This window comes from Frankliniella occidentalis, unplaced genomic scaffold (genome assembly GCF_000697945.3).
Source record: "Frankliniella occidentalis isolate FOCC.00 unplaced genomic scaffold, Focc_3.1 Scaffold104, whole genome shotgun sequence".
Lineage (NCBI taxonomy): Eukaryota > Metazoa > Arthropoda > Insecta > Thysanoptera > Thripidae > Frankliniella > Frankliniella occidentalis.
This window is the reverse complement of record NW_026267233.1, coordinates 237,957-256,500: the sequence shown is the minus strand read 5'-3', so window position 1 is coordinate 256,500 and position 18,544 is coordinate 237,957.

The following is an 18,544-nucleotide window of genomic DNA, read 5'->3' as shown; positions in this document are numbered from 1 at the left end:
AGAATAACTTACGTTTACGGCTGGTCCTGACATTAAACGGGCCGGCTGGGGTTTTTAAAACATTGCTAATGCATGAAGACTACGCCTGATTCAAAATATCAGGCTTTCTTTCTCTACCGTTGCTTAGATCACAGTTTCCACGCTTCTCCAAAAATGCCTTCTGCTCGGCGTGGTCCTACCCAGAAAGGGGACCAAAGGATTCTATATTCAAGAGTTACCCATTAGAAGACCATAAAAAAAATAATTATATTTTTCCTACTTTTTGGAACAACCCCTATTTCTTTGTCACCCCCTTTCACCCCTTAGGGGTGATTGATAGGATTTGCCGGAAAGGTTTCGTTTTCAAAGAGCAAACCTTAAGATACCCTGAAATTTTCAGACCTCTAGCTCATCTCCTTCCTCTTACACGCACGATGGACGGGCGTACGCACGACGGACGGACGGACGGACACGAGAGCGGTTGCATGATGTTATGTCCGGGAGCGAGGGATGATTATACACTCACTTGCCTTTGGTACTTCAAGAGTTGAGGTGCTGGTCGGTCAGTGTCCGGAGCACGAATGAGAGCTCTCCGCTCAGCCGCCGCTCGCCAGTGGCGCTATCCAGCGCCACCTGGCGGGCGACAGCCGAACCGTTACCCACCGACACAACACCCCTCCCCCCCAAGGTTTTTTATTTAAGGATCAACAACAAAACAGTACCCTGTACATACACAACAGAACAATACTTTTACAGGATTAATTTTAGGAGATCAGTTTCCCAGTCAGTCTGGGGGCAAATGTCATTAGTTATTCGCGGTAACGGGCTGGTATTACTCGGCGGCGCACCGGACGGGGGCGCTCCTCTTCCTCGTCGGAGTGGTCGGAGTACCATCTCCGCCCTGGGCCCAGCCTGCTGAACACCTCTCCCCTCGATGTTTCGGTCTCAGACCCCCGCCGTGCCTCGGCGCGCCTTGCCTGGCGGCGCCGTGCGGAGGGCGAATTCTCAAAGCGACCATTTGATTATTTTCACCTCATTTTGGTCAAGAAATGCCCCCTAGCACCTAAACGGTACAAGATAGAGCCAAACGGAAGAAATTTTCGTCCTGAGGACTCTACTTAAACGGTTTACCAAGTAGGAACCCATATAAAAATATTTGATAAAAATACATTTTGCAATCTGTAGTTTTTGATTTTTAAAAAATTCAATTTTTGAGCTAGAGTGCTCATCTTCGAACTCGATCTGTCTTTTTATGATACAAAAAGACCCTGAAATTCCCAGATCGCTCTCTAAATTCTTTCTCGAGTTATCGTGCGGACAGACAGACAGACAAACAAACAGAATGGAACTTCCCGTTCAGTGGAGTTATAGGCTTCGCTAATCGCTCAGCCAACAAAAGTAGTTGGATCAAAACCGCGAGACTCGTGAGACCTTGGACCTTTCTCATTCCAACAATATCTACTTCAAGTGCATTATCTTTTCGGAATGAGCGTAAATTCTGGGTTTTTCGGATCCGAAAGAAGGGGTCGACCCCTTACACGATTTGAGCATAAGTAGTAAGGCTCTTAAAAACCCGACCCCCGGGTAACCCGGGTAGGAACCGGGTGAACGGGTTTTCCCGGGTACCCGGGGTACCCGGGTAAACCCGGTGGACCCGCGCCTGCGAGTTGGCAATTTGACATGCTCGTAGGCCAAATTGCCTAGCTATAGGCGCGGGGCAGCCGGGTTATGCGCCGAGTACCCGTGTAAACCCGTCTACCCGGGAAAACCCGTCGACATGGTTCCTACCCGGGTGCCCGGGTAAGCGGGTTTTCCGGGTACCCGAGTACAAATCAGAGCCCTAATACGTACTTAATTTTGACTGACTTTAAGGCATATTTTTTCACAAAAATCGGCAACATACGTGTCTAACAAGTACATTAGAGTGAGCTTTGGTCGTTTCTGAACAAAATAGAACGGTTGGCTGAACTCTAAACTCACACTAAAGAAATCACCTTTATGACCCTAAATTTCCGTTTTCGCCCCAGTGTGGAGCGGCGTGAGCGCGGTAGCGCCACCGCTACCACCCCTTTCGTTAGGCGAAACGTTTGAACTGATGCATGCGCACGCCGTTAGAGGGCGCGTCGATCGTGCCACTAGAATTCAAATTAGTATTCGCTGGAGTCGGTGTTGTACATGTTCGCACTTGTGTCCTTCCTCGCGCTCATACAACATGACCATAAAAATTACACCCCTCACGCGGAACCCGGTGCGGCTATCACCTCGGGCGGGGCGAGGCTTTCCGCGGACTCCTTGACGGACGGTGACCTCATCTCGGGCGGCACACCCGGTTGACAGCCACCCCGGACTCCACGGCGGCCCCAATGCCATCACCACCCTTTACGTCACGCACCTCACTCGGGCCACCACGGCCGACCCGGGCCCCGAGGCCATCGCCACCCTCTACGTCGCGCACCTCATCGGGCTCATCACGACATGCCCACTGGGGTTAGATTAGACATGTCACAACATGTTCACCGCTGGGGCCGTTCCTCCGAGGGGTGGGGAGGGGGGGAGGTTAAATCATGATGGGTACCCTTTACTACTCCTACAGACAAATGTGTATGTCATGTACATTTTGCACAAGGGCACTCAACCGCTCAGAAATTAAACTCTGCCATCTAGAGTGGAGATGGCAACCTCCAGTCGTGGGGCCAGACTAGTCCGTTTTGCCCCAGATGAGTCCCGTGATAGTGAGGAGATACACACAGGTTAATGGGGCTATTCAACATGAAGGGACGAGCGACCGCCCTTGTAAAATTTGAAGGGTACTAGCGACCGAGATCGATTACGACACGACATCTCCCTGTCAACACACATGTCCTTTTCCCACTATTGATGCAGTAAGCTGTACAGAAAGGTCCCATTAATGCAGTGGCAGCTTGGTCTGCCTACTAGGTTTTCGGTTTTCTAAAGATTGAGGTAAGCGCATCGTGAATCATGGCACTTAAAAATGGATTTTTCAAAAATGATTACGTCCAGGCTGGAGATATATTTCTTTTGGTTAGAAAAGAATCATTAAGTTTTGGGGACCGATCGGTCAACTTTTAAGGGTGCTACGGGGCCCTGAAAATTAATTTATGTGACTCATGTCACTCCTGGGATTTCACGGAGAAACACTCGTGAAAAGTATTGCCAAAGTCCTTTGGGATTTCCCAAAGAGCTCTGTAGATTTCACGTGTCGAGTTTAGCTTTGAAACATGTAGACGAATGAAAACTTCCACCTTTAACACCTAAATTTAGTACACAGAAACCAAGGACGGAGTCTTCTGGGAATTTTTACATGTGGTGGAAAGTGAATCTTCGGGAAATTCCAAGAAATTTTTAAGAGCGGGCAAAAATGGAACAAAAACAAAATCATTGGTTTGCTTTTGCTTTATGAAACCAATGAGCTAATAGCTTCAAACTCGGTGCGTAAAATTGTTACCACTGCTAACGGATTCATTATCGTGCAGCAGTAGAAAATACCACGCTGACGAACGCAATCCTAGAAAGACAAATTAAGCATTAGCATAAGTCTTTATACCCGCATTCCACTGCTTCATCTATTTCAGCAAGTGCTGCTGTCGGACAGAACGATAAGAGCCCCGAACTTTTACATTGAAGACTTTCTGGACACAATACGAAATTTATATCAGTATAGAAAAAAGTAGTGAAGGAAAACGTTTTTCTCACGATGTCATTGTGACCTTCGAGGTCACGAATTTTGCAGATGTGAGGTCACTGGTGATATCAACAAGCTAGAACCGCTCTTCCGCCAATCCAAGTTGCCAGCTCCGCTTCGCTCCACCGGCAACTCGGTTCGGCAGGGAGTGGGCCTATCTTGGCCTGGCGGCGGCGGCGTTTGGGACGGGCCTTCGGCCCGTCCCTTTCTGATTTTCCATGGTGTAATATAGCTTCCATCGGATAACGGGCCTTCGGCCCGTTTGAGTGACGGCTCGCTTTATACAATCTTTTTGCCAGGTACCCTTGCTGTATACTTCGTAATCAAACCTCAACAAACGGAGCATTCTTTTCATACGCTGAACTTTTTTTGCTGTGTGTGCCGCAGTTGGCAGAATACATGCAAGTTATGCCAAATCCCTTCTAAGTTTTTGATGTTAGCTTATGGATCCAATAACGCACCCATGAAAAGATGTATAAGACTAGACCCAACAGAAGCTAAATATACTTCCAGGCATACTCTGAAATAACTCCGAACGTGTCCGCAATGATTTATAATTATTATGATTATAATTACTGATAGAAAGGAAGCAGCTTGTGCAGAACCACAAAACAACGAAATAAATTGTTGTTTGTTTTTTCGCATGGGAGTGTACACATATTATTAATGTTGTACCACCATAAAATAAGCCCACTCTCCTGCCTCGACGAAAATTTTGAACCGACGGCATATTACTCAGACAAAAGTGCACTCCTGAAAAAAAGAAAACTGTGTCTGTTTTGGCCATTTCTGTCAGAAAAATTCCCTTTTGTAAGTAAGGGCTCTACTTTTAGAAGTTACCCCATAGTAGACCATCAGATATTTTCTAAAATGAATGTATTTATTGTTGGGGCACTTTTGTCAACTCCCTCTAGCGCCTAAACTATGAAAGATAGAGCCAAACGGACAAAATTTTAGTTCAGAGGGTTCTACTTTCACAAGTTTCTCCATAGCACACCTACATATTTTCTAGAATAAATGTATTAATTTTTGGGCAAGTTTTGTGAGTAAAACTCCCTCTAGCGCCTAAACGGTAAGAGATAGAGCCAGACGGACGAAATTTTAGTCAAGAGTGCTTTACTTTCAGCGTAACCCCTTAGGAGACCTTAATAAAAATGTTTTTCCCCTACTTCTGGGACCAACCCCTATTTCTTTGTTACCCCCTCAGACCCACTCAGGGGTGGTTGCCAGGATTTGCACCAACCGTTTCGTTGTCCAGAAGTGACAACTAGGGTAAGATGCCCTATGATGGCAACCTTAAGGATGGGCTGCCCAATGATGGCCACCCCTTTTTCTTGTAATGTAGACAACGATGTGAAGTAGTTTGGCTTATTATGCCTAAGTAGGGACCTTACTAGAACACAACTTCAAGGCCAAGATTGTGAAGTCCCCAGATTGGCTGAAAATCGAGAAAAGTGGCCTTCAATGGACAGTGGCCACAATAGGGCACCTAACCCTATAATGCCCTGAAAATTTCAGACCTCTAGCTCACGTCCTTCTTGTGGAACGGACAGACGGACGGTCAGACGGTCAGACACAGGGGCGGCGATGGCATAAGCCCGCTTATATAGCTTTTAAGCAAAAGAGCGGGCTAAAAAACGTCACGGTGACCTCACTGTGATGTCCGTTACGGTTTCGTGAATAAACATTTTTCGTTGGGTTGGGCCGGAAATAAAATGTTATACCCATACCCAAACCCATAGCGCATACCAGGCGCTCTGCAGACCATTGGTGTTTCTGAAGATATTGCGAAGCTTGTTGCGCGAGACGCAGTCTGAAATACGTCCAAATGTTTGCCAGATATGTATGCCGTGGCATAAAAATATACTGTGAGGTATCGCGAAGCCTGTTACGCAAGATGTGGTCAACTGACCTTTCCTTCTTGGCAGTTTCTCGAAGTGTAAAAAAGGGCCTGTTAACAGACGACCCACGGTACGATCATGGAAAATGAAATGTACACCTGAATCAGCGGATGAATGGGATCTGTTCTGGTTCAAGAAATGCACGAACGCAGACGCATCGAGTGCAAAGTCAAAATTAAAAATGGGAAACTTAAAAGTAAAAACAGTTTACACTGGTAAAATCCTGTGTTGCGGTGAACGACATCGTAAAACACTCTGTTCTTGATATTGGTACGCCTGACCATGTCTTACGTAACATGCTTCGCGATATCTTAAGTATATATTCGACGCGTCTAGCGCTCGTGAGGTACAAATCCATGCAGAGTAAAGCATTCCGGTTAATCTGAAATGCAGAAGAATGCAAGGAACAAAACAAAATGCTAGCCACCATTTGGAAGCTTGGTAATTTGCGATTTGAGGTTCCACGAATAGACCCTATTCGGTTTTGGCTAAAAGAGAAGAAGACAGGAATCCCGACCGGAACCAGTTACGAAAAATAACGCTATTTTAACGTTTAAATGGCTTTGGAAGGTACAAGCACAATCCGCAATGTTTGTGATAATTTTTGATATCGGGTTTGCAAGAAGAAATGGCAGGATAAAGGTACTGGTTCTGGTCGGGATTCCTGTTTTCTTCTCCCGGAGCCGAGACTGAATAGGGTCTATTCTTCTTATTTCAGCTTTACCGGAATGCTTTAATCGGCTTTAATACAAAACCGGATTATAAAAAACTTGTGGTCGACTTTGACTGTTGTAAACTCATCTCTTCGTTTTTAAAATTTACAAATGCGTTTGCAGATATGATTGCAACTACGACCAACCCTGCATCCAGCCCAACCTTGTTGCCAGCGATGTGATTGCATTTTGGTTTGGTCGACAAAATTATGTTACAGACGTCGTCTTTTCAGGTTATTTTGTTGGCTGAGCGATAGCGAAGCCTATTACTCCAGTGATGATCAAAAAGATTCGTGTCTGTCTGTGTGTGTGTGTTTGTCTGTAATAGGCTATTCCGCTGCAAGCCAACCGGAACCTAAAGAAGAAAAGCATCACTGCTCGATCTGTTTCCCTCTGCGCGCTCATTGGCTGACCGCCACGGCCACGCCATCTTTGGCCAATAGGGTATTCCAATGGAGCGCGGCGCGGAAACAAGAAGAACAAAAACGGAACGTGGAAAGACGCCCGCACTCCTCCCCGCCTGCCCCCTCCTCCTCCCCGGGCGCTCCCCCTCTCCATCTAGTTGAGGAGAGGGGGACGGCGCGGGCACCTTCCCCGTTCCGTTTTTGTTCTTCTTGCGTCCGCTCCGCGCCTCATTGGAATACCCTATCAGCGTTCAGGAGGAAACTGATCGGGTAGTCATGCTTTTCTTCTTTAAGTTCCGATTGGTGTTAGCGGAATACCCTATCACGGTAACTCGAGAACGGTTTGAGCTAGGTACCTGAAAGTTTTAGTGTATCATAAAAAGCAAAAAACTGTATTGATTTTGAGCCCTCTAGCTTAAAAATTGGCCTGTGAAAAAAATCAAAAACAAAAAAACCCAAAATATTACTTTTAATTTTTTACTTTACTAACATGTTTCACAGACGTAACTCGTCTAAGTAGAACCCTTTGGGCCAAAATTTTGTCCGTTTGGCTGTATCTCTAACCGTTAGGTCGCCAGAGAGCGGTTTTCCACACGAAAATGACCCCAAACCATTTTAATGTTGTTTCTCAGATATTTGATGGTCTCTGGGCAACTCGTAAAAATAAAATCCTGGGGCTAAAAGTGTGTCCTTTGGAGCCGAAAAAAATAAATAATAAATCATAAAATAAAACCCCGAGGAACAAAATTTGTGACTTTTGGGGCCGAATGCCTACTTACGACTCTTGCCCGATTCGGGTGTCAGCGCCGCAGGCCTAGGTAGATGTATGCCAGGCGCGTCGCAACGTAACAGTGTTTCGTGAGATATCGCGAAGCCTGTTACACTTGGTCTGGCGTTCATCTACCTGGTTGGCTGAGAAATAAGCGAAGCCTATTACTCCAGTGATCAAAAAGTTTCGCGTCTGTCTGTCTGTCTGTACGCACGATAACTCGAAAACGGTTTGAGCTAGGAGACTCTTATTTTTACTGTAGCTTTGTATCATAAATAGGAAGAACAGTATTGATTTTGAGCCCTCTGGCTCAAAAATTAACGTGTCAACAAAATCATAAACAAAAAGCCCAAAACATTTCTTTAAGAAATTTTTAAACATCTTTGTTAGGGGTAACTCGGCACAGTAGAGCCCTAAAATTTCGCCCGTTTCGCTCTATCTCTAACCGTTTGGGCTCCAGAGGTCGTTTTTCACACGGAAATGACCCCAAAACATTTTAATGATAACTCTTAGATATTTGATGGTGTCCGGTGGGGTAACCAATCAAACTGATACCTCGAACAAAATTAGAGACTTTTGGGACCGCAGGTCTACTTACGACTGTGCCCTGTGCCCTTTGCCCGACTCGGGTGTCAGCGCCTCAGGCCTAGGTAGATGTATGCCAGGCGCGTCGCAGCGTATCAGTGTTTCGTGAGATATCGCGAAGCCTGTTACGCGAGACGTGGTCTGGCGTACATCTACCTAGTCTTACATAGATCGTTTCTCTTCTGGAAACAATGTTATTACTTTGTCCGAAAAAGACAGTCACAATCCTACTAACCTAGGTTAAGACACAAAAGACATTTAAGTCCCGAATGATCTAGGGCCAAAAATGAAATTTTACATAAGTAAATAGTGTTTCCTAGTACATGTGCGTCGGTGTGGCTGACTTAAAAGTCCAAATTGGTCACACGTATGAGCCTGATGTTTCGCAAGGGCGCATAGATGGGTTGTGGCACTCGTCTCGCAATGAATCGTTCCTCACATATATGTGGGAGCGTCCTCACACATGTGCCGCTCTTTTTCAACACAAGTTTTTATGGGTCGCATGCAAGTGGGCTGTCCCTATAAATGTGACGTTGACACCTACATGTCAGTCTTAATCGGCCACATGTATATGTATGGGCTGTCCCCATATATGTGCCGGGTGTTTCTCAAAACACATACATGTGCGACACACTTGTATGTGAGTGCACATGCATGGCTGGCTTCGGGCACCCCTAACACCTCATCACCTGTCACATGTATGTCGGACCTATGACTTCAACCACCGCATACATGCCACCGACGCGTTCGCATGGGCGACTTGGTATGCCACATGTATATGTTATAGTAAGGCTTGGGTGAAACTGGAAAAGTCGGGCAAAAAACAGTGTTTTTTTTTAGTTTTAAATCTTTATGCGAGTGAAATCAAGAAAAAGCTCTCTATATTATTCTAAGTTAGTTTGTCGCGGTTCTTTTAACATGTAATAAGTCTATAGTTGGACATAACACTGCGCAAGAGCTATTATGAAATTTCATAAAAAAAACTATAACTTCAAAATAGTTCTTGCGCACGGTGTTATGTCTAACTGTAGACTTATCATATGTTAAAAGATCCGCAACGAACTAACTTAGAATAATATAGAGAGCTTTTTCTTGATTCCACTAGCATGTAGATTTAAAGCTAAAAAAACACTGTTTTTCACCTGGCTTTTTCAGTTTCACCCAAGCCTTACCATAAGGGTTTTGCGGGCATGCGATTTTTTAAAGGGAAAGGTGAACAGTCCTAGGAACTCCAATAAATTAAGAAAAACCTCAGACTTTAAGGAATTTTCTTCAAAAGAAGTTGTAATCTTCAATATTTTTTTTCTTGAGACTTTATTAGAATATTATGAGATCTCCAAAATTATTAGAGTATCTTGAAGCCTCTCTTTTCCTCAGAAATCACATTGCTTTTACCGAATACGACACGATCGAAACATCATGAACTGTTTTATGCGGTTTTATGTTTAGATGGAGCTGTGCTGCCCACGGCGTCGTGCCCACGTCACCGACAAGTCAGTCCACACTGGGGGTGTTCCCACTCCTGACGATGTTCGTATTGATTTTGAGCCCTCTAGCTTAAAAATTGGCCTGTGAAAAAAATCAAAAACAAAAAAACCCAAAATATTACTTTTAATTTTTTACTTTACTAACATGTTTCACAGACGTAACTCGTCTAAGTAGAACCCTTTGGGCCAAAATTTTGTCCGTTTGGCTGTATCTCTAACCGTTAGGTCGCCAGAGAGCGGTTTTCCACACGAAAATGACCCCAAACCATTTTAATGTTGTTTCTCAGATATTTGATGGTCTCTGGGCAACTCGTAAAAATAAAATCCTGGGGCTAAAAGTGTGTCCTTTGGAGCCGAAAAAAATAAATAATAAATCATAAAATAAAACCCCGAGGAACAAAATTTGTGACTTTTGGGGCCGAATGCCTACTTACGACTCTTGCCCGATTCGGGTGTCAGCGCCGCAGGCCTAGGTAGATGTATGCCAGGCGCGTCGCAACGTAACAGTGTTTCGTGAGATATCGCGAAGCCTGTTACACTTGGTCTGGCGTTCATCTACCTGGTTGGCTGAGAAATAAGCGAAGCCTATTACTCCAGTGATCAAAAAGTTTCGCGTCTGTCTGTCTGTCTGTACGCACGATAACTCGAAAACGGTTTGAGCTAGGAGACTCTTATTTTTACTGTAGCTTTGTATCATAAATAGGAAGAACAGTATTGATTTTGAGCCCTCTGGCTCAAAAATTAACGTGTCAACAAAATCATAAACAAAAAGCCCAAAACATTTCTTTAAGAAATTTTTAAACATCTTTGTTAGGGGTAACTCGGCACAGTAGAGCCCTAAAATTTCGCCCGTTTCGCTCTATCTCTAACCGTTTGGGCTCCAGAGGTCGTTTTTCACACGGAAATGACCCCAAAACATTTTAATGATAACTCTTAGATATTTGATGGTGTCCGGTGGGGTAACCAATCAAACTGATACCTCGAACAAAATTAGAGACTTTTGGGACCGCAGGTCTACTTACGACTGTGCCCTGTGCCCTTTGCCCGACTCGGGTGTCAGCGCCTCAGGCCTAGGTATATGTGTGCCAGGCGCGTCGCAGTGTATCAGTGTTTCGTGAGATATCGCGAAGCCTGTTACGCGAGACGTGGTCTGGCGTACATCTACCTAGTCTTACATAGATCGTTTCTCTTCTGGAAACAATGTTATTACTTTGTCCGAAAAAGACAGTCACAATCCTACTAACCTAGGTTAAGACACAAAAGACATTTAAGTCCCGAATGATCTAGGGCCAAAAATGAAATTTTACATAAGTAAATAGTGTTTCCTAGTACATGTGCGTCGGTGTGGCTGACTTAAAAGTCCAAATTGGTCACACGTATGAGCCTGATGTTTCGCAAGGGCGCATAGATGGGTTGTGGCACTCGTCTCGCAATGAATCGTTCCTCACATATATGTGGGAGCGTCCTCACACATGTGCCGCTCTTTTTCAACACAAGTTTTTATGGGTCGCATGCAAGTGGGCTGTCCCTATAAATGTGACGTTGACACCTACATGTCAGTCTTAATCGGCCACATGTATATGTATGGGCTGTCCCCATATATGTGCCGGGTGTTTCTCAAAACACATACATGTGCGACACACTTGTATGTGAGTGCACATGCATGGCTGGCTTCGGGCACCCCTAACACCTCATCACCTGTCACATGTATGTCGGACCTATGACTTCAACCACCGCATACATGCCACCGACGCGTTCGCATGGGCGACTTGGTATGCCACATGTATATGTTATAGTAAGGCTTGGGTGAAACTGGAAAAGTCGGGCAAAAAACAGTGTTTTTTTTTAGTTTTAAATCTTTATGCGAGTGAAATCAAGAAAAAGCTCTCTATATTATTCTAAGTTAGTTTGTCGCGGTTCTTTTAACATGTAATAAGTCTATAGTTGGACATAACACTGCGCAAGAGCTATTATGAAATTTCATAAAAAAAACTATAACTTCAAAATAGTTCTTGCGCACGGTGTTATGTCTAACTGTAGACTTATCATATGTTAAAAGATCCGCAACGAACTAACTTAGAATAATATAGAGAGCTTTTTCTTGATTCCACTAGCATGTAGATTTAAAGCTAAAAAAACACTGTTTTTCACCTGGCTTTTTCAGTTTCACCCAAGCCTTACCATAAGGGTTTTGCGGGCATGCGATTTTTTAAAGGGAAAGGTGAACAGTCCTAGGAACTCCAATAAATTAAGAAAAACCTCAGACTTTAAGGAATTTTCTTCAAAAGAAGTTGTAATCTTCAATATTTTTTTTCTTGAGACTTTATTAGAATATTATGAGATCTCCAAAATTATTAGAGTATCTTGAAGCCTCTCTTTTCCTCAGAAATCACATTGCTTTTACCGAATACGACACGATCGAAACATCATGAACTGTTTTATGCGGTTTTATGTTTAGATGGAGCTGTGCTGCCCACGGCGTCGTGCCCACGTCACCGACAAGTCAGTCCACACTGGGGGTGTTCCCACTCCTGACGATGTTCCACCACCAGGAGCGTCGACGCGCATTTTCGACAAAATCTACCCCCTCGTCATCTTGGTAGCCGCATTCGGACTTCTCCCAATCGCGTGGAAGCCAGGTACACAAAGAAGAGATCAGTGTTCCTAATCCCGACGACGAAACACGCTTTGTGTACGGGTCGGTTTGGAACAGTTTTTTTTCCTTCTGCTACGCCTCAAGTGCACGGCTTGGAGCGGCGCCCTGTCGTTCACAGCATAGGGTAGGTACATCATGTTTGACAGGTCACTAGTGACGCGCACAGTAACGTAGCGAGTAGGCGTAACGCTCGAAAAACATCTGTATTTGCGCTATAGAGGGCTTCGTATTTGTCGCTCTGCGGTCGCGGATGGGGGTAAACGTAACTAGTAGTGAGTACTATCGATAAGGACACGCGCATCGATAACATTTCAGGATTAAAAAATTAAAATATCATAGCAATCCGAGTGAGCATATTGGCCTGCTAACTATGCAATCTTACCTTGCATACCTGTGAAGCTGTTGGCCTAGCCGTCCGGTGGAAATGCTCAAAATGGTGAGTTTTGACTGAGCTTGCGAAGCCTTTTGCTATGATGTGGGGTGCAGGGAACGTTTTGGTTGTGTGACTGAGTGTGTCAAAGTCACTTTTGATTTAAAGATTTAAACTGTTGTCAATAGTTCATATTTTAATAAACATAAAAAAGGGGCCCGGTATTCTACTGCTGGATCATTTCTCATTAAAATGTTCCCTCACCCAGGTTTTTAAGTCAAATAGTTCCGGAGAAATGTTGCGTGCAAGATGTGAAAGAGGTAATGTCCCATAAGGAAGAACTCTTCAAATCTAAACAATTTCAAATGACTCTATGGGTCCATCTGATGTTTTATAAATTATCAGAAAGTTGAACTAATAAATTTAAACCTCACTTGGGCCAAATTTAGCCATTTTTAGATATTTTTGAACATAAGTTAAAACAGGTTAAATTTTAACGTTCAACGGGTATTTCCCACCGCAATATAAACTTCCTACCCTAGGGTATCTGTGAACGACGGAGGCCGCGCAATTGGGGCGTGGAAGGTGAAAGAATGTGTTGGAACCCAAATAGCGCCAACGACACAAGGGTCATATCGCGATTTGCGTATGGTTCCCGACGTCGGAGACACTTGCGTCGGATGGTGTCGTCGAAAACTACTCGATTTAAAGTAACGTATTGGCATACCGATTTTATTTTGAAACACTCAAGTCTACATGAGCGACGATGAATCACAGGTCTTCTTGTTATTCGTGGTGCCCTTTCCCAGTTCTCTGGAATAGCTTATTTTTCGGTTCCTGTGATTACTGATGGTTCTTCATTGTCGTCGTCTTTCACATCAGTAACTTCTGCCTTGCTTCGGGAAGGTCGATCGGCAAGTTTTTGACAATGAAATGTCAAAACCGAGGGGTGGCCGACTCGCCTGAGCCGTGTACGGAGTACTATATATTTTAGGTATTATAAAAGTATTATAGAATATTACAGGATATTGTAAATATTATGGTATTATAGCCAGTATTATAAGGTATTATAAGATACTATAAAGTGTAACAGGTTATTCTTGTAAGCCAGAAGTTCTGGGGACACACTCCAGGTGCTCAACAATTGCTTAAGATTGATATAAGTTGACCACTTAAGCCCTTACATCAAAGTTGAGCTCCTAGTTTTAAACATGCTGTTTCTAGTTATATTTTAGATTTAAACCAATTCAGTTGATGAAAACTGGGTAGGATTCCTGCTAAAAGGCTCCTCTTTTAAAAAAAGTGAAACAAAACAAAAGTTCCGAAAACTTTGGGTTTGTGAAGAAACGACAACTTTTCCTACTTGAGTCATTTATCCCAATTATGATTTAACGCGCAACATTTCTGAAGCCAGAATAATGATAAAACCTTTCCGTTTCTTTCTAAATATTTATTAGACAAGTCATTTTTGGTTAAACCAATGAAAATTGTAGAAAGTTATTATTTTAGATTAAGAAAATAATTTTGAACCATATTGTAGATTTGATTTTTTTTAAATACACATCAGAACTCTTATCTTGTTTTAAATAAGATTCTTCAGTTGTCATTGGTTCAGCCCAAAATGACATGTCTATCAAATACTTTGAAAGTAACGGAAAGGTTTTATTACTACCCTGGCTTCAGAAATCTGGGCGTCAAGTCATAGTTGGGACAAATGACTCACGTATGAAAAGTTGTTGATTCTTCACAAACCCACAGTTTACCGAAATAGTCTTTCTGTTTGATTTGTTTAAACAGGAGCCTACATACATAATACCAACCCAGTTTTCATTAATAGAATCGTTTTAACTAAAAAAATAAAAATAACCAGAAACAATATGTTTAAAACTAGGGGTTTAACTATGAACCTACAAACATGCGTTATAGGTATTAATAGGTATTATACGGTACTATAAGGTCCGTGTACGGAGTATTATACGAGTCGGCCACCCCTCGGTCAAAACGGACCGAATCACATACGTTCTCTTTGCGCAGTGCGTGTGTCGTTTGACCCCCGCCGGTCGACGCTGCTCTACGTCGTAGCCGTGCAGGGTGCGGTGCTCTGGTCCGTGCGGACGGCCATCGTGGCGCGCGCTCGTGTCTTCGTCACTCCGGGCGCCAGCCTGCTGCAGCGCTTCACCAGCCTCACCTCTCTGGGCTGGCTCGGCAGCGTGGCTATTCTACCTGTAGCTTGGGCTGAGTGCCGCAAACCACGGCGTTTCCTCGAGATGTCACGGCCACTAGAGGTAGGCGTCACCAGAAGTTCTACGTTTGTGGAGTTCCCTTTAGAGGCGTAAGTGTCTGCACGACGATCAACACCAGCCTTTCCGTCAAAGAGTTGACAGCGACGAAGAAGTAGAGCAGGCAACTGACAACCCGTTCGGTCAGTGAGTACAAGTAGCGTAATTTGTCAACGATGAGCCCAAAGGAGGGTGTGGTTCGATGCCAAATGTGTGGGTGTAGGTTGAATATTACTTCCTTACACCATGTTGTTTTAGATTTTTTTTTTAAGTCAATTTTTGAGCTAGAATGCTCATCTTCGAACTCGATCTGTCTTTTTCTGATACAAAACGACCCTGAAATTCCCAGATCGCTCTCTTAATTCCTTTTTGAGTTATCGTGCGTACAGACCGACAGACAGACAAACAAACAGAAAAAAAAGTTTCTTCGGTCAGTGGAGTAATGGGCTTCGCTAATCGCCCAGCCAATAACCTTGAGGCTTTAGCCATCGCTCAGCCTACAAGAAAAAATCATAATGTTCCTACAGGGTTTCTTTGGCGAGTCAGCTCCTCGAGCCAACAAGCAGGCCGTGCTCGTGGTGCGCATGGTGCTCCTGTACAGTCTGGTCGTAGCGCCACCGTACGTGGCAGGGTGGCTCATGGTCGTGGCCCCGGACGGTGCCGACTGGACGCACTTCCTGGGGCACCTGTACCAGATCCTGATTAGCACCACGTGCGTTGGCTGCGTCGCTGGCACCCTTCTAACTGTCGCGGACTTTGCGACAGGCCTCAAGGAACAGTTGGCTACGGTATGCGCAACCTGCCAGCGGAACCTTGATAGTGCTTGCTGCCCATAGGTGTCCCTCTGTAAACTCCTCGGTGGGCACCTTCCCAGGGGTCCGGTAACTTATTACTTTACTGCTTTTAAGGGGACACTATGGTGAAATGGAAGTCTGGAAGCCTATGTTTCTGAACATTTTCCTTTTTAATTTCTTAAAGCATAGGACTTTCTCTAGATTTCCCAGACTTTTAGGAGCCACCCAAAGCTCTGAAAATCTTTAAATATGTTAAAACAGGCCTATCTTTGAAAAGTTCCATGCGCAAACTGGTTTGAGTTACATTGCCAAATCTGATGTTTAAAATGTTCTATTATACACTAATATTAAAACCCGGCATGGATATCAAAATCAAACAACAGGAGTGTCCTCAGTACATTTTCCAATAGGAAGCCCATGAAAACTCTTCAGGAGTTAGTACCTTTGGCGTGTGTGGGTGGCTTAGACTTCTTCGTTGTTGTTGACAATGCCGGCAAATTAAGTTGAATACCTAACCATTAAATGCATATGAGCCCCAAAGTTCCATCTCTTATAGCTTTGCGCAGGGAATCTTTCAAAAACTGCGATTTTTAGACCAAAAATGTCCTCATTTCTTTCACCATAGTGTCCCCTTAACGTTACTTTAAGAGTTAAAGTTATAACTTGTAACTTTTACTGTAGACCTTTAGAAATAAGTTAGTTATTCGACCTGCCCAACTTATTTCTACAGAATGTATGATTACTAACGGCCTTTTTTCAAAATCGACAACTTTAACTTTTAATTTGACAAGTATTTTGTTACGTTGAGTTAACATTCGTTCGTGTTACGATATGTTACGGACCCCTGGACCTTGCATCAACTCTGGAAACCCAAGTGTGTACATGTATGCCGTAAACATCTCCAAAAGAAGTTCAGTTGCATGTTCACTTTTCAAAGAATCTCCCTTTAAGGTTGCGTCAAGCGAACTACAAACTTCATCTAATTCAACCACAGCAGTACCAGGCTCGTCCACCCAGTCTTCTTCTTTATCCTGAATAGCTGGTGTGTCAACCAAACCCAGTTGAATAAGGGCAGTGCCATAGACAAGTGGTTTACAAACAACAAATTGGGAGGCAATTTCAACAGAGACAAACTGAAATGAAGAAGTAGATAGGAATTTGAAGACTTTCCAAAATGGGAGTGAATTCACTTCAAACCACATGTGAAGAAAATCATCAACCTCAACTACACAAGACTTTTTCCGTTCGTTGTAAAAGTTGATATCTTTTGCTGATGTAGATGTGAAGCGAATAGGGAAACGTCTGGGGGTCCCCCCTCAAGAAGCCCCAACCCCCCTGAATATTTTCTTATTTTTTAATCATATATTTCTACTAAAAAATTAAAATATTTTAAAATAATCCAAAATATACTAAAAATTATCTCTGCGCGTGCCGTGCTATTTTCCATACTGCTCCATCCGGTCGGCGTGCTCGGTATAAGAGCTACTGGTTACCGTAGGGGAGGGTGGGGCACCTGGAGACAGTCGTGATATCTCGAAATGTTTGAATTTTCGCGCCGTCGCACAGGAAGATGACAATCGGTCCGCAAACCACTTTCAGAAAGGACGGTGGTTGTCATCGAAGGGGTTGTATTGTTCTTGGCTGTTAAACTTTATGTCGTCCCAAAACACGTTCCTTAAAGTTAAAACTTGATTTTTTCTTTGAAATTTCACCTTGCTCAGTAAGAATTGGCCTAAAAATTAGATAAAAATATCAACGGATTCTGTGACTTGTGAGCTTTCGATTGGCTCAAAAACATGTTGAGTTTGGTTCACAGGGTTTGTGATGCCCAGCATCATAACATCGATGTGTCCCGTGGGGCACGTAGAGGCAATTTTAGTGGGGCACTTGGAGACACCTTAATTATGTCCGAGCGTTATTAAAATAACGTGATTATCAAAAACTGATGCCAGAAAAAAATGTTTATAGAAAGGGTTGGCAACTACCAACCTAAGACAGACAGTGGTAAATTTGGAGAGGGCAACATGAATGTAGCCATAGAAGCAGTAAAGGGAGGCCTTTCATCCAGAACTGAAATTTTAAATTTTACATTTGCTATAATTTAAGTATGTAAAAAGATAATACCTGTAAATGTGCTAAAACTATGACCAGGGTAATATTTTTATTTTTATCTTGTGTTGAATTTACTGTGAGTAGCATATGCAACAAGATGTTACTTGTAATTTATCAAGGGAGAACTGGGCAATTTTTTTGTGGTATGGAGAGGAAGGGGAGGGGTTGGGACATACTATTTTCGCATTAAAATGTAATATTTTTAGTTACTAGAGTAAAATTTGATGTCTGTCTCGAAGTGCCCCAGGGGTGGGGCACCTGGAGACATAGTGCATCCTGCACTCAACAGACCACCGTACCTAAACCGTTCAAAATTTCTCAACAAACAAAACGGATCCAATTACTTCTAAGTAAGGGCTTTCACCTCGTCTCTCAAACGCTATCCTAACTTTAAAATCCACTGAGTAGTGGGCGAAAATAGGCGAAATATCTCCAGGTGCCCCACCCTCCCTTAACACGATTTTTGCAAATATTGGATCAAAAATCTGGTAATTCTGCGACCGTCTAGAAATGCGTTTTTCGAAGTCCTGATCATTTCTAGACAGGCAAAAGATTGCAAAATTATGGGTCCCTCAGGTGCAACAGTCCGAAATTTTACAATTAAAATTTGGCATTTTAACGACCGTCTAAAAACGCGGTTTTTGAAGTGCTGGTCATTTTAGATATTCGCCGGATTGGAAAATTTTTGTTCAGGATTTTTTGGGAGTGTTTCTGCTTTCTACTAAGCTTAGGTCTCTGTTTTGGGGTTGGGATTGAAAAAAATGAAGTTTTCGGGAGTAGGATATAAGTTTT